The 8003-nt window shown below is 43.9% G+C and overlaps 1 long non-coding RNA gene across 1 annotated transcript; it reads right to left on the bottom strand.

The window, feature by feature from the left end:
* Window positions 1–1618: 1618 nt before the first annotated feature.
* LOC125507165 lies at window positions 1619–6581 on the bottom strand. The gene is made up of 6 exons (XR_007282840.1): window positions 6273–6581; window positions 3560–3954; window positions 3356–3479; window positions 2318–3131; window positions 2158–2242; window positions 1619–2011 (listed from the first exon to the last, which is right to left on the bottom strand). It is a non-coding gene; the product is annotated as an uncharacterized LOC125507165 (long non-coding RNA).
* Window positions 6582–8003: the final 1422 nt, after the last annotated feature.

Genomic DNA, 8003 nt, shown 5'->3' on the forward strand with positions numbered 1-8003 from the left:
CAGATGAGGTTTGTATTAACACAGACAATCCACAGATTGCCGCCCTGCGTCACGGTTGATTTCGCTTGGATTAGCATGTTTTGTTGCATGCTTATATGCTCTGCATGTTAATCAACTGTTGGCATGGCATATAGGCTGCAAGATTCAACACGACCTATTTAACTTAATAGAAAGAGAGGACGGTGATTTGAGCCCAGTGAAGTATAGATTGCTACTGTGCAAATCCGTCAGTAAGTTGACATGCGTCCATAATGGAGATGAACTTGGTCAAAATTAAGTAGGTTTGATTTAGGACAAATTTAGAACTTCAAATATTTTGAAATGAAGGAATTAATTGTTAACTATGTTATTTGCCAGTGTTCAGTGCGGATTCTAATGATGATTCTTGCAGGTCAAAAAGTTTGGATGCAAAACTATGATTGAGGATCTCCAACCAAGCCAAGCTGGTGGTTCCTGTGATGTGAGAAATGTATTTGGATAAGTGCAGTTCAGGAAGGAACCATGAAAAAGTGTACAGACCACAAATGAGGGTTGTTTCGGCAAAACTGAACTACCCAAGATATTTGTATCTCATATTTGAGTCCTAGAACCGGACAAGGACAAGTCAAGCTTTTTCACATGTTTTTTTAGCCGTACCTCACCTCTCCTGCTATTTTACATGTAAAATACATGCATGCATTATCAGCCCTTGATTTTGCACATGCAAAACTTACAATTGATAATGTCAGAATACACACCGATTAGACGTACCTATTCTCGATGCGGCGCAAGCGCGCGTATACTCTAGTTATCTTTGCCTTCTATAAAAATATGACAACCGGTGTGCGTGCTCTCAAAAAAAAGGCAGCTCCAGATGATATAGGCGGAGGCGTCTGATGGGACAACCACGGCTGGACAATGGCATCAAGGTGCTCGCCCTCAATCGTGGCAAAGAACCACATGATATGGTGTTCTAGTCGTCTAGCCAGGTGGGGGTCAGGCATGTGATGCTCATGGCTGGGCTTGATGTGGTCGATGGAGTGGTACCGGTAGAAATTGGCGGCTACAAGATCAAGCTTGAGTTGATGAGGCCCGTGACGTTGGATGGCAAGGGCGAGGAAGCGTCGCAGACAGGCCACCGGCCAAAGAGATGGCCGGCGGTTTTGGCGGCAAGTGCCCCAAGGGAGGCTGCTTTAAGAGTCAATGGGGGGCTGATTTTTGTGTTTTGACTCTTTTGCTAAAGTTTAGCCGGACCTGATGGCGGTAGGGTGTAAACGCCTACCGCAAGGCTCTTGACAGTAGCAAAAGAATCAAATCCCAAAATAATTTTGGATGGAGGTCAGATCCGGCTCTAAACTTCCGTAAAAGGGTGAAAATACTGAAATCAGCCTCGATGGGGCGCAAGGACGAGACTTGACAGTGAGGCGGACAACACCACGTGGCAGGGAGGACACGTCATCGCCGTCAAAGGAGACATGGGAGGGAGGTGCGGAGAAAAAGAACCCTCTGAGGTTTTGCAGAATTTGCCACACTGTATTTGTTAGCCTTACATATATGTAAGGAGAGAGAGTCTCTGCTATAAAAAAATGTAAGAAGAGAAAGTCGGAGAATCGTTAGCCCACACAGAGGCGCATGCATGGCAAGAGAACCGGTCTATCCTCAAGACCAGGAGCTACCAGTACAACGTTTACATGAGAACGTGTCAAATACAAGTGTGCAACTCAACACCTGAGCGGGCAATAGTCTTCTCAAGTAGTACTTCTGTTCTACTCTACATCTGAAAGAGTAGCAGCAAGGGGCACTACGCATGGTATGACAAAGAACCAGCAATAAACTCAGGTCGTATACCTCAAGATTCCATACGAGATGCGCAGATACTCTTGTACATGGTAAAACTTGGTGATGAAACATCCTCATAGTCTGAACGAAATTTTCTGGGCTCGGCAGCGGTGCTGATCCCATTAACCAGCCAGCAAGGGTCTCATTAATATCTATGTCTACACCTGAGGTATTGAGACAGAGCACCTGATGACTGCCAAATTGTTGATGGCAGGTCATATAAACATTAATACATTGACAAGTAGCAATCGGAAAGGTGATATGAAAAAAAACACTGGTGGCAATGATTTCAAAAATAAGGTAGAAACGTGTAAGATTAAACATTGAGGTTAAAGTTACCTATTTCTGAAGTACATGATGATGCAAGACATAAATCAATGCAAGTTGTGAACAGTTCCAAGTAGAAGAACCTATCATGGCCAACCTTCAAATCAAGAATACACTGTCAAACAAGTACTTAATACAGTTAAAAATTAAGCAGGATAGATGTAAATTTTACCAATTGCATCATACAAGTCTTGCCAGATATTCGGTGACCATTGTTCTAACATCTTTATAAAACCTTCTCTTGTACCATTAAACCTTTGCTGTAAATAGGAACAAAACATTGTAAGTGCTGAATCACTGTGCACTAGTACTGTAATAGACAAGGTGTTAAGGTCACAGATCCAAAATTTTCACTGTCTATCCAAGTTAACAAACAGCTCAGACTAAAAATATTATACTCTGTATTTTACATTTATTTCATATTTCAAGCTGTCCTAGGAATAAACAATCAGAGCATTTTCATGGCCTTGGTAGTTCTTTGTTTATCTTTTTGCACTCACAACATGCTTGAACTCTATGCATATTAGTAAGTTACAGAATGTTTTAAAAGTGAATTATCTTGATCTGATAAGGAAACTTGTAGAAATGTTTATACACATTCCTTATAAGAAGCATATAATCAAATGGATTGCTTGGATTGTAATGGCGATTGCTCTTGCTTTCATGCTCCATAATTTTGTCCAGCACATCTGGTAGCTTTCCATCTTCCTTAGGCCATGAAATGTCTATTATCCGACACGCAGATCTCATTTTCCCTTGATCAGCTGCTATAAGACAGAGCAGATACTCCCCCTTTGTGTAATTATCCCAATTATCTGGATATCTTCTCAAGGCCCTCACAGAAAAATTCACTTGACCAATAAAAGAAATAAACCTTTGGGCTTCAGAATTGGGCTTAGTTTTCCATTGGTCGTAACAGCATGCTATAATATCCCAAACTGGTTTCCAGAACACACTTATGGAAATCCCACCTGGTAAGGTTTCCGCTGCAGTAAAAAGTGCTTACTAAGTCAGAACAGAGATCGCTTATGCTGTTTAGGGAACTTGGAGCTACGGAGAAAAACTTTACATGGATTTCTTTTACAACTATGGTAACAAAAAAATATTAACAGAAAGTCTAGTCTATTAACTACGCAACAGAGCTACGCACCACTGCGTTCGGGTGTAATACCGAAACAGAATTTGACAAGTGGGATTAGAGGATCAGTACCTTCTGTTACTAGGAGAAGAATCCTCTGAGTTGTTTCCTTTGCAATGTAAAGATTATTCCAATCAAGGTTTTTTTTATCAGAATCCCCTTTGCAGATGATTTCTCCACAGCATCACAAATATCACTGCATAGAGAGAAAAGTAAGCTTCCAAACAAAAAATGAAATGAACTTCCAAGTAATAATCTAATTAAATTACAACTTACATTATCATACTTTTGAACAATGATGACATGTTTCCATTTCCATCAATCAGAAGATCTTTCCCTTCACTGCTTCCTACCCAGGACTTGAATGATGTTCCTGCATCAGGTATAGCTAACCTTCCTTGATTGCTGTCGCGGTCGCGGTAGAAGTTGCGATGTGGTATGATTGTGTTATGTTGGAAGTCCTTCATGAGATTGTATGTATCTTCCGTTATTCCAGGACCCTTTTTAATCATGATACTGACATCGTAACGATCCATGCTGCATGTCGCCGTGAAAAGTTTCAGCTCTTTCACCCTATTGTTAGAATCTACGATTTTATCCTTCCCCTCCAAAGGAAATTCGTCGTCTTCTTTTTCCATCTGACAGTTCTGTAGCTAGCTACCACTCAGACCCTACAAAACGAAAGAGACAAACAAAAATATATACTCGTAAGGGATCAAGATGCCTGATAAAATAAACTAATTTAACAGCAGCTACAGAAATTGAACAAGTAATTATCACATGGAAGGCCCCAGCCCAAAACAGGTCAACCAGGACACTTCCCCTCACCAAACACACAACTTGATCTGCGAAACTGCTTAGAGGTTTAACCCCCTAGCTGATGCAGGGAATTACTATAACAGCTTATTATTTTCCTTAGCTACCAGCTAAAATCATGCTGGCACTAAAGGGTTATGAATCTGGACGCTAGACCAAACCTGTACATCTAAAGGCACAAGGTTTTTGCAAACATCATGCACTCCACATAGCACGCGACATACGTACTACAAAAGCTAAGGGGGGCTTGAAGCGCGTTTACACCAGAGGCAAGTATACTCGGTGAATTTTTGCGTGGAAAGCTAAATATGAACGAAATCTAGGCCCAATGGAACAGCAGGTAGCTTGCCTTTTATCACAATTTTAATCATTGTTACTTCATCTCTTTTCTTTTAGTTCCGCTCTTTCCCTCAACAATCTTATCATCTGTGGCCATTTTTTCCTAATATTTTCTGTACAGTGTAAACCCCACGCTTGGAGCACACTGTTGAAATAATAACCTTCATTTGTACAAGATCAGAATCAAATTGGAGTGTTTCTCGATACTAATTACTAATGTAACTAATGTTCGTTTGTACGCTCAATAAAGTGATGCTTTTGAATGGACACCTCCTTTTCCTTTCTGAGAAGCGATGTAACTTCAATGCATGTCCAAACTCGCTTTATTTTGTTAATAATGTGGAAGCTAAAATTACTTTCAGGTTTTGAAACCCAAGACGTGTTATGAACTTATGATCATGCAGACAATAAGTTGGGTGTTGCTAAAGAAATCAGTGTTATCCACCTCAACCCCCACAAAAAGCATGTATAGAATTGTCAAATTACACACTTTATATGAGACATAAAATAATTATACGCAGACTACGTCAATGTATGCATGAGTCTTATACTTATATACATATATAATTAGGCATGAATATTCATCAAATCCCTACACATGAGCCTTAATTAACCCACAATTACATCGAAAATGTTGAACGGTACCATGGTTTACTCGAGCCTACGCTCAACACCATTACCATTGATCTCTGCACATCACTCATGGGGATCTGTGCATGGCGTATTAAACATTGCATGTCCGGACTGTTTGCGGGTTAAACAATGCTTGGCACGAACTGTTTGAGGAATATGGAGGGAGCAGTCATCCATGGCACAAGTAGTTTAGCGATGGTTATGAGCCCTACATTGCTAAATAATCCTACTTGGTGCTCACACCATAGTCAATAAGATAGTCATGTTGCATTGGACATCTCAAATGCTGTCCCATGCACAAAACACTGTTCACTTTTATAGCTTGAGGTTGACAATGGCTTTATATAAATTATATAAAGATAGGTCTGAAAATCGCCTCTCACAATTGCATACATCACAATTACACACATAATAATGACGTCTGGTCCTTAAACGTATATTATCCATATAATTAGAAAGTCTGATCCTAAGCATGTTCAAACAAGTTATTCTTCCATATTTTCCTGTTTAGATACTCAAGTCCAATCCAATCCCTTCCATCCATTGGAATTGGACCATAGCTAATTCTCTATGTTCCTTCTCTTTTTCAGGAAAAATTAACCATAGCCATCACTGAAGCAACATATATGCTGCAGCCACATAAATTAAAAGATAGGTCATCTGATCCTATCAAAATTACAAAACAAAAAATGCTGAAGTTTTTCTGATCCTATCTTCTGTGCCTTCAAATTTTTTTAGAAAGCAGCACAGTAACATAACAATATACTCCCTCCGTTTCTAAATATTTGTCTTTCTAGACATTTCAAATGACTACTACATACGGATGTATGTAGACATATTTTAGAGTGTAGATTCATTCATTTTGCTCCGTATGTAGTCACTTGTTGAAATGCCTAGAAAGACAAGTATTTAGGAACGGAGGGAGTAGACAGCAATAGAGACCCAATATCTTCACCAATACGATCTACCCTAATCTTAGATGCATACATATGGATAACCCTAATCTTAGAGGAATGGAGGGAGGAAGAGCGGTCGCTTGTCCTCGGCAGAGGGATGGAGCGGCTGATCTTTTACTTCTTGCTCGTGAAGGAGTTACAGAGCGCCGATAACGAACTACTCGCACCAAAGGAAGAAGGAGGAGTGCGGGAGGGCACAATCTGGTGGAGAAGGCGCGAGTGGGGAAAGGGCTCGACCAGCTTACCGAAAAAAGGAGGGAGGAGGAGCTGTGGCCTGCTCCCAGGCCGGCGGGCGAGCAGCGCCGCTCCTACGTCCTTTTTCCGTGAGGAGATGCCCGCGGCGGCGGCGGCGGCGGCGGCGGTCTGCTGCAACGGCTTGAGGGGGAGGGAGGGGAAGGAGGGCCGGCTCGGGATCGGGCCTACGTTCTGTGGGCTGCAGGCTGCTGCGCCTCTCTTGCGCTGCACGAAAAGAGGAGGGAGGGAAGGAGGGGCGGCGCGAGACGAGACAGACGAGAATTGGGCAGGGACGAGATTGAGGCCGCGGTGTTGCTGGGCTAGACCGGGGAATTGGGCAGCTGGGGCCTTAGGGTTTCCGCGCTGGTGGGCTTTTTGTTGGGCGGTTAAACCGGCACTGTCGCCGGCTCCGGCCGTAAAAACACATCTAACCTAATCTGACAGGCGTTCTACTGGTGGCAAGATTCTTTGAATTAGATGGCTACCTTTGAATTAGATGGCCTGTCCTACAGTTTTCCCTCTAGTTAGGGTTTCGCCGAGTTCTCCAGGGGCAATCTTCGCCGCCGTCGAGTTTTGTTCCCTACCACCGATCAAACCCCGTTCTCGACGCGGCAAGGAGGGGACGACCTCCCAGGGCTGTCGTCTCGCTCGTGGCAAGGAAGGGGTCGGCGGAAACTAGGGTTCCCCATCAAGCTACCCGATCTGTTCTTCGGGTGAGAGTATTCATGGAGAATTCCGGAGCTAGTTCCTCCGGGATCAGTGATGTCGAGCAGATGATGAAGGAGTTGGGATTGAAGGAGGAGGACTTGGACGACGTGGTCTTCGATGAGCAACCTGCGCCGCCGGAGGGGCCGAGATGGGTAGCCCTAGCTAGGGTTAACACCTCCAAAACCTACAGTCATACTTGGTTTTTCAGAAACATGAGATCGGCATGGGATATTGCGCAGGAGGCCAGGTTCAAGCCTCTGGAGGAAAACTTGTATACGGTCACATTCACTTGCTTGGGTGATTGGGAGAGAGTTATGAACGACGGCCCATGGAATTTCAGGGGAGATGCGGTGATTCTGCTGCCATATGACAGGATAACGAAGCCGTCCATTGTGAAACTTGAGACAATCAACATATGGATCCAAATCCATGACGTACCAGACTTGTATGGCCATCTGGTGGCTCCTTTGGCAGCAAAAGTGGGAGAGGTTCTTTTCTCTGAACCTAACTCACATGACTTTGTCGGCAACTTCCACCGAGTGTGGGTTAGAATCAACGTCAACAACCCTCTAAAGAATGCGGTCTCTATGATTAGGGAGGGGAAGAGACAGATATACAGAGTCAAGTACGAGAGGCTTCCCGACTGGTGTGCTGTATGTGGCATGCTTGGTCACCAGTTTAAGGAACACGGCAATGGCATTCACCCTCCGTCAGCCCTTGTGTTCAAGGATCTCTGTTCTAACTGGGTCATGCGCAATGGAAGGGGGACGGGAGAAGGCCGTAGCCAGCGAGGTGGCCGCAGAGGTGGGCGTGCCGGGGGGCGCTCAAGTGGCCGTTTTGAGGAGGGCAGAGATGTCATGACAGAGAGACAGGTGCACGGCACATCCCAGGATTATGACCCAAGCAAGGCTGCTAGCGACGCAAAGATGGAGGACTAGAGCAGGAAGAGGAACGCGGGAGCTGAGCTGGCAGCCAAACACCCCATGCCCCGCCAAAATTCAGAAACGGCACCTGCAGTTGGTAACTCACTTGCG

Source organism: Triticum urartu, chromosome 1 (assembly GCF_003073215.2).
Source record: "Triticum urartu cultivar G1812 chromosome 1, Tu2.1, whole genome shotgun sequence".
Taxonomy (NCBI): Eukaryota; Viridiplantae; Streptophyta; class Magnoliopsida; order Poales; family Poaceae; genus Triticum; species Triticum urartu.